The following is a 9,895-nucleotide window of genomic DNA, read 5'->3' on the forward strand; positions in this document are numbered from 1 at the left end:
TTCTTTTAGTAGCCTCACGTTTTATCATATAAAATATTGCTTCAATATATATCACCTAGGGCTTAAAAGTAGTTGTTCTTGTATATAGAGTGTGGCTCTAATTGATTATGAAAAGTAGGTCTGATATATACATAGGATATAAGCTGTCACACCTCTTCCTCCCATATTCAGCAATTTATAAATCTAATGTACGCTTAGAGTGGACATCATTTAATAAACTCTTAGCATTTTCCTAGAGTGGCACAGCCAGGGCTTTCAGAAATCAGCTGTAGAAATTCAGTATATCTCCAGAAATCTAGTCAAAAACTAACAAATTTAAATTTCCTGTTGTCATTCTGGTTCGGTTCCCATAAAATCTGCTGTTTTTTGATGTCCCTAAGACCACTGATCTGACTTCCAGACCTGGGTATTTTCAGACCGTTCTCATGTGTTCCTCACCCTATAATAAGAACATGAGATAAATGATATTTACACTCCACTTGAAAACTTCACGCATGAGCGTCCAGTCTCATGCTCCCGAAATGCAGCCAGAGGAAGGTGCTTTCAACAACACCGTTAATGCTTCATTACCAAGTCAGATGTGGGTGACGGCAGCATTCTCTTTGACAGTTCAAATGGCACATTTCTGAGAGGGTGTTTAATTCAGGACTACAAGTGGACAGAGCTATCCGGACCTCTTCCGCACCGTTATTATGGGTTTCAACCGTGTTGCTGATATTTTCCCCCTTTTTAATAGGTGAGGCAGCTGACAACTGAATTAGCACACTCTCCTTAGTATGCCAGTGGCTCATGACAATAGCCTAAGGGGGAAGAAATAGATAACTGAGAAGTTTTCTCACTGTTGTGATATATTTTTTCATATGGTTAATAAGGCAATTGAAATGACATTCTGTCACAGTGGTCTAACACTGTGAGCTTGTGGTTTCTCTACGCCACCACTAGGAGGAGATGCATTTTGTTTAATACTTTTTGAAAAGAGAAGAGTAAGAAGAAATAAAAATAAGCTTAAAAATGTGACAGTTTGCAAACTTGAATGTCCCTTAGTGTAATTAGATGTGAGCGGCACCTAATGCTAGAGGGAAGGGGCTCTGTGCCAGGCGGGGCTTGTTCTGGTGATGAAAAGATTAAGTTGGATTAATAAAGAAAATTTAAAAACTTAGAAAAATAGTTCTTTATCAAAAAGCATTCAAAGGTATAAAAGCTAAACATATGTTACCTACTCTCCTTAAACAAAATTTTTTCTCCCTCAATAAGTAGAATTTTGTAGGCAGGACCATTTTAAGATTTTCCTTTGCCTTAATCCCTCTTGAGGTCCACATCAGCTATTAAAATGTATTCACATTGCACATTACATTAACGTGCATGTATGTATGTATAATGGTATGAGTTAAATTGTAGTTGACTAATTAGCGTATTATTACATTTTGAAGACATTTAACTAAATATAAGCTGATTATAATTGTATGATTTCCATTTATATTTTGGAGCCAACATGTTTTTCCTATGTCCCTTGTACTTTCATTGGCTCTTAAAAAACTCATAGGTCCTTTTATATCTTCTAGATAAAACATCTTTGAGAGATGCACTTTTCAGTATGGATCTGTCCAAATGCTAGAAGACGAGAATTCTCAACTGTGGTGGGAAAAGGGCTTATACCTGGTCTTGTGACAGTCTCATGATATGATGTGAATATTCAGACTGTGAAGAGTATATTATCAAATATTAGTATCAAAAATATTAGTTAATAATATGTTCTTCTATATTAAGTATTAATATATGTTAATATATCATCAAATACTATCAAATTAGTTATATCAGTTGAAAATATTTATTGGGGAAGAGTGAGCAAGGGTGAACTAGTTATGTAAGCAATAGCCTGAAAAAATTTACATAAGCAGTTCCCTAAACAAAGAAGGGTTAGGGAAGATTTGTTATCCACATGTATTCAACTGTAGGCTTCTCGGTCCACTCACCACTATCAAGTATCCTGTCTGATGAGTCTCTTTCCAATCTATGAAAATAGATATTTGTCACCTACTGTTAACATGTCACAGGTACTTCACCTTTGAAGTTTAATGTTCTATAAGACAGACATTATTCATCTCCAAAAGGACATATTTTTTTCCCCATTTTGGTGAGAACCTTAAAACTCAGGAAACAGAGATATAGCTCATAACTATATGCAACTTTTTATAGCTTCACAATTTTCAGCTTGTCTCTAAAATGTAGATTTTGTTATCCTCACTCCAAAGGGAGAAAAGTAAACACCATGAAATAGAGTGATTTAGCTAGGGTAACAGAACCAGTTAAATGGCAGAATTATAACTAACATACATTGACATTCCAGCTCCACTTCACTTTCCATTGGCTCATGTCCCTAATGAGGTAAAGAAAGGGATGTTCACTATATTTAAATATGACACATTTTTTCTACTTATTATTATTTGATTTTATTTATTTGTCCACAAATATAGCAGAAGATAAACTTCCTTAGTCATTAAAGTGAACAAGTTTGATTCTTTCTGACTTCTGTGAGTTGTATATCAATGTGGTCTAGAGTAGGCTGACCCTGGTAGTAGCCTGAGGCTTTGAGGGCTGTTTGGATGATAAAGTTCAAGTAATTGTTTATAGATGTCAACATTTTTTGTTTCAAATGAAAATTACTATAGGAAATTGATAAGAAATGATGAAATTTTAAAGTAGTAAATAGTTCATCAATTATGTAACCTCAAATATCTATTACTATCCAATGGAAATAATTGGCATGTGACCTAGTTCCTTGGAATCCCCATGGGTAACACAAAGACTTGTCAGAGTGAGAGGCCAAAAACCCTTACATTGGCTGGGACCTACGGAGGAGTATACAGGTAAGGCAGTAATGCTTTGGAGAAGAAGTCTTAAATATCAAATTCAAGGAGCAGAGCCAGAGAGGGTGCCAAAGGGAGGAGGCAGCAATTTACAACAGTCCTATCCTGATCATCATCAGGTTGGGAGGAAAAGCTTGCATTTGTGTTTCAAGGCCCCAGATTTGACTATCAATAATTTTTCTGACAATCTAGCCAACCAGGGATATTTCTCCTAAGGGCTTTTAGTTGATACTGACTCAAGTCACTCATTCTCTCAGCTACATGGTACGGGGAAAGGGGGATATTCCAGGAATCATGGCATGATTTCTGAGGGTTTTTCTCATGCCTGTCAAATGGCTTCTGCTGCACTTTATCATAAACCAACTTGAAGAGGAGTTTGTGTGTACAGGAAAACACATCACCTTCTACTTACACTACAGGGCAGATTCCAGAAACACCAACCTTCTTAGGCTTGGAATCGTCTGTCTCAGATGACTCAGGCAGAGCTAGTCTGTGGTAACATGATACTTATCATCATAAAAGTAGGCTTCCGTTTAGATATAATGTTATATCTCTTTAGTACAATAATTTCAGAGTTGATAGTTTGAAAAGTATAGAAACAAAGTCATGTTCTTGAAATAATACTGGACCATATGGTTCAAGTAGAAAATAATACTCACTCCTTTGAGTTGTGCTGGCGTATGTGTAACTTAGGAGGAAGGTGTTTACAGTCTTTACGTTTGATGAATTGAACTAGAATAAAGGATCCATCACCTTGTTGCCACTGTTTGGATCAGAATCTCTTACCCACATTTCAGGACCAGAAAAACATGAGTAAAGGAGAGCTACCATTAGCTTTCCAAGGCGCGAAGTTTTACAGCACTGGAGGACAGGCCAAGGGCAGGACTGCTTCTCATATTGGGACGTCTGGGGTTCTACAGGGGAGAGGACTGGAGGCACCAGGTATTGGAAACTTTAAGACAGACTAAAGGAAGTGGAGTGGAAAGTGAACAAAAAGATAAAGTGACATTCAGGTGACGTCACTAATAAAAGCACTGCTCAACCTCCAACAGAGTTCAGGCACAGTTTTGAGAGGTTGGGAAATACCTCGGAGAGTTTCCACTTCCTGATTACCAGGCTCAGGAGCTGTTGACAACCCCACTGTGAACCACTCAGTGAAGTGGATCACAAACAGGCAGACAACTCCTCTAGTACAAGATTCTTAAAGATAATTTTCCATAACTTGTCTCACTCCCAGGACAGCAATGCACACTGGCTGCAGAACGAAATATAGAGCCGTTTACTACGCTTGAGTGTGTCTACTTGTAGATTCTTCTGCCTGGGTAAAGCAGATGTTAGGGCAAGCTTTTTATGTGTTTCTCTTAAGTAATTCAACTTTTGCCAAAGTAGTGTGGACCTGAAATAGCAACTTGGCACATGTTAGGATGAGCACACGTGTGGAGCTTACGAAAGAGAAGGCAGATCTAGGAATCCTAACATCTCTTACTCAAATGTGACAACCCCTTCAGGAGGGAGAAGACTAGATTTTCTAGTTGGAAGTGTGACTTGAGCCTTTTAGTTCACTATCTCATTGCTTCAATTCACTCTTGTGGTATAGAAACACCCAGGAAGCGTTGCTGCTCTTGTAGTTAACACATAGTCTCTGTTTTATGTGAAGTGGTTTTGTAACCACAGGAGCTTGGTATCATGGCACACAAAGCCAAGGGCGAAATAAATGTCATCTGAGCATTAATGCATCTACTAAGACACTATTTTACAAGATATTTTAATACATATTTTTAAATATACAAAGGTTTAACTGACAAATAGAATCTGAGAAGGAGAAGAATATCCAGGGAAATGAATAGACGGAAGTTATAAAAATGTTAATGAAGTTTGCATATATATTTAGCTGTTGTGTAACGAATATTACTAGATTGACTTTAGTTTCTCCTTAGAGTCTGAATGAATCAGAATATTCCATTCCATTCTTTCTCTCATCTTGTCATAGGTTAAGTGGAAACAAAGAAACTCTTAATTATTGCTTTTTGGTACATCGATAAGCTCATCTGTTTTTCTCAAACTCTCTTCCTAACTTTCATGCACCCAGCCCATCCTGGTCCTTATGTGCATATGCCAATAACTAGTACATCAGTAGAATAGTTCCCAACAGACATTTGATTATACCCACCTCTCCCCATGCCAAACACTCTACTGTTATTCTTTTCACCAGTTGGTAAGGTCCAGAGCACTGCCTTTAGTTTGTCTATGCTATATCTAACAATGAAACAAGCCCGGATACTAAAATTGTGAATCTAACCATAAAGGAAGGGGCCACAGAGGAGAAGAGGAGCTCTCAGGAAATTGAAAGCTAGAATGAAGTTTGCTTTGGATAAGAGTATTAGCAAGAGGATTACCTCCCTCTTCTCAGTAGCACATGCACAAAGGGGCATTCTCTGAGACTTGCCCATTTCCCATTTTCTTGAGAAACTCTCAACTGAATGTCACAAAACTTTGTAATGGTCTTACGATCCTGCAGACCTGATTTCTGCAAATTGCCAATCCATTTTCTCCTGAGAAGGATGCCTCCGGAAGTTGTTTTCACTCTTAAATTTTTCTTGAAACAAAAAGAATTAGCTTGCTGCTAAGAACAAAATCGGTAAGTGTTCTACTCTCCTCTGTGCAGTACGTAACCTAAGGAAAGAACAAATTCTTGCCCTCAAGGATCTTGCAATCTCTCTTAAAGCACTGAATATGCATTAGCATTTAAATAGTGCAATAATTCTGTGATGCTGTTGGAAATGCTTTACTTGAATGGGCACAGCAGCTACATTTTATTCTAATGAAGACTCATTGGCAATATGGATTAGCATTTGCCAGTGGGAAGTGGCTATTAACCCTGATGGATGTGCATACACCCATATGTAGTGGCCATGTCTCTACACAGAGGACGTTTTCTAAGCTATAACCACAGGGATGGAGGGAGAGAGTGAGGAGAGACCATCTTCATGCTCTGTTTACTGTTGTTCTGTTTGAAACTAGAGCAGGGTGGAGAGGTGGTTCCAGACCTTAGGTACAGGTGAAGGGTCAAACTTGTCTGATCAGTAACAACTTTTCTTAAATCTCTGCCTTACAAGATCAGAAAAAAGAAAATGGTCCTATTTTTGAATTTTCTAATTATTGAGAGTGAATTATATTCTGCTATTTTTTTTTAATCATCCAGATGCACGAGATAAAAGCAGTAACCTCCATATTGTTTTTTGATAATGATAATAATGCTAGTACTAATAATCATAGCCACCTTTTATAGGGCTGTTAAAAGTGCATTTGGCACTTTTTATATGAGAGTCCATTTAAGTCTCACAACAATTCTAAAGTAAATATTAATATTGTCCACGATTTCACAATGTGCCAGTGGGCCCAGTATTGTTGCTTAGCTTTGCTTCCCCAAACTCAACATTTCTGATTTCTTCATTTTTCTGTCATGTTAACATCGGTCTTAATATCACTAGAATAGACAGTCTCTCCTACACACAAGCAGAGCCACACATCTCTGCATATATATAAGAACCTCACAAATAAAAATGTCAATAAATAAAAGCCCTCACTGCCACAACCTCTCTAAAAACATTTTTATTACACACAAACATTTGAAAATGAAGACTACCAATACTGTACAGATATATCAAACCAGAAATAATAGAAGCTTCCGTTTTCAGAGATGCTGACTCTGAGCCTCATGCCTCTACAATTTATTCCAGATTTAGAAACAATGACAGCAGTGGAGCAAAGCTTGTCCATTTTGGAATACCATATCATATCGCTAGCCAAACGCTCCAACCCCCTTGACACTACCTTCAGATTCAATGATGGAGTTCTTTTTGTTTGTTGTTTCTCTGCTTGTCTTTCTTATTTTCATTTGCTTAGATGTCTCTAATCCCACTGATCCACGCAGGTGACCAAACTTTCATCCGTAATCTGTAGCATTCAAATTAAAGGAATGGTTTATAGATTCTAGGATTTTCTGAGCACCTCAGATAAATCCTTCCTGGGCCCCTCATGAATGGATAAAACCAGGAGCCGAGGATGAAGTTAAATTGATCCCAATCAATGTATCACAATGTATCAGCTTGCATTCACTGCCAGTCAACAAGCTAATAAAGATCTGTTCCTCCTCATTTTTGAAACAAATATTGTTTTTACTATGTTTTACTTTTTTTCCTACTGCCAGTTGATCACGACTTGATTTTTTCTAGCAAGTAAAGATTCATGGGAGTGATTCATCCTTCATTAGGTGATAAACAGCTTTTAGATTTCCACAGAATTCAGTTTCTTGTTGCTCCCTTCAACCGAACACATTTGAAATGCTTACGCTCTGTTACATTAAGAGCAAATATAATCCTTTTTTCATAGCAAAATTCTATATCTCTTTAAAGAAAACAGATAGAATGGAAATAAGTGCACTTTTCCCCGTCACATTAAACAAAAAGGTTAAGCTCCCACTGACAGGAAAGATGTATTTGCAAGTGATTAGTTATATTTCTATCATAGTGCTTGTCTGTGTTCTTCCTTTGATGTTTAAACAAAGCTCTTGAACACGCTGGGTTGTATGCTCTGATGTTGATTTATAGGTAGAACTGAATTCCGAACACTAAGCCAGTAGGTAGGCTTTAATAAAAGGCACAGACTTTCCCCCTGCTGGTTAGTGTGTGACTAAGCGATATTGTTCTAGGGCTCCAATCTGTCAAGACAGGTGTACAATGGGGGAGTCCTTCAGAAACAAAGACTGGAGCTATCCACAGAGGGCCACATCTGCTCTACAGGACTGCTGGTTTTTAAACCCTTAGGAAAAAAAATAATAAACTGGATTAAAAAAAAAAAACTATTTTATTCAACAATGATGTCAACACACCTTCATTTAGACGAGAGGGAAAAGCTGAGGGTAATCAGGCAGTCAGAGGGCAGATTCAGGCCAGGCAGTGCCAGTCCTAAAGCAAGTACATCAGAAGGAATCACAGAGCATCTTCCACAGGCTTATCCGCGCCTAACTGGCTGACATCTCTTGGTGTACTGGAGGGTGGGGATCCAGGCAGCATCATAGGCAGTTCAATGAAGCTATCTGCTTGAGCCACAAAAGGAGGAAAAATTAAAGTAATAGAGATATTTGGTTAAATTAACAGAGGCATCCTCATCTGGCCAAGCCCAGGGAGATGTGAATTACTGTAGTCATAAAATGAGGGCACGTGTAACACCTCAGTCTGCCGATTTGCTAATCTCAATACACATGAAATATACAGGTCCACACCATCAGCTGAACAGAAAAAGAACAACTCACTATTCAGTATTGTCAGAAATGCTTCATTTTCACCTGGATCTTTCTCAATGCATTTTCCAACAAATAAATTTCAGTTTCTGTTTTACATTCAGTCTATTTTAGGACTCTCTAGGTGCAAGCCCAGAAATGTAATGCATGGAAGCTCTTTAAGGCCAGAGAATAGATTTTACAAACAAGCAAACAATCTAATAACAGTAGCATGTATTGCTTTTGTAAAAGGAACAAATGCATACATTGTATAAAATATGTAAAAAATAGAAAATTTACACCACCATCAGCTAAAGTTAGCTACTTTTGCATTTCCTTCCAAATCTTTTTGTATCATTTGCATAAGAATATGTCAACATATCGGTGTGTATATATATATATATATATATTTCTACATATGTATAAGTATACGTATATATGCATACATACACATATATATAAATATATATTTACAAACACAAGGTATATGTTCTGTTTCGTAATTTTCTTTTCCCACTTACCTTTTATATTGAATATATTCCATGTAAAAAAAGGAAATTACAACTTCATTTTAGTAAAGGTTCTCAATAATTGCAAGTTTAGATTTTCCTCCAAATTTTATTATTGCAAACGTTCGAAAGATCTTCAAAATAGTAAGTTTAAATATTCGCTTTCTGAATTAATGAACTCATGAAAATGAGCATCCTTTATCACATACTCATTTTTCCCTGTGCCCAATTTTCCCATTTAACGTACTTATATCTTTTCTCTAGATGATGTTCCACAGACAATTGGGAATTATTAACTTAGACTTAAAGATAAAATTGTTTTGTTCTTAATTTGCTCCAAGGAGTTTATACCAAATCTCATACTAACTCATAATTTTCGTGTAGATGAACCTCACAAGTGGGAAGAACTGGCATATACCCTTGTCATCACTCAAAGGGGTAAGGAAATACTATAAAAAAATCTAAGGACCACACGACACCCTAATAAGACCTTTGTGAAAATTGATATTTTATACTCAGATATTTTTAGTTACATCTTTTCAGAATTTTTAGTTCAATGCATATCTAAACCTAGTTGTTAATTCCACAGTTATGAAATAGAAGTGTTTGTTATTTATGCCTACTCTTCAATGTGTCAATATTTATAACCATTTGGCCAAAATTCCATTTGTCACCCACCCACATGTGTTTTGATTCTTTATTAATTAATGCTATTTTCCTCTTAGTTATCTTTTCTTATTTGTAGGCTTTAATGCAGGGGTCAACAAACTATGGCTCACAGAACAAGTCCAACCTATGTCCTGCTTTTGCATGACCCTCAAGTTAAAAATATTTTTCACATTTTTAAAGTGTTATAAAAAGAAGTAAAGAATATGCAACACAGACCACATGTGGCCTACAAATACTAAAATATTTACTTTCTGGCCCTTTACAGAAAAAGAGTGCTGACCCCTGCACTAAGCCCACAACAGTCTAGGCTAACACTAGATTTCTCAGAAACATCTGTTCACTGGTATTAATTGTGACGATGATGATGGTGTTGGAGTGAGAGGGAGATGGGCGTGGCATTTTGTAGTCAAATAAGTTTAGGAAACACTGAATTAAACAAAGTTAATCCATTTCGTTATTGTGGTATGTCTCCTTATTTTAATATGCTGACATGCATTTTGAATTTCCAAAAGTGAGGAGACCGTGCAGCAAAATGCATTGTTTTTTCAATCTTACTGATAGGGAAATTT

Source organism: Equus caballus, chromosome 20 (assembly GCF_041296265.1).
Source record: "Equus caballus isolate H_3958 breed thoroughbred chromosome 20, TB-T2T, whole genome shotgun sequence".
Classification (NCBI taxonomy): Eukaryota; Metazoa; Chordata; class Mammalia; order Perissodactyla; family Equidae; genus Equus; species Equus caballus.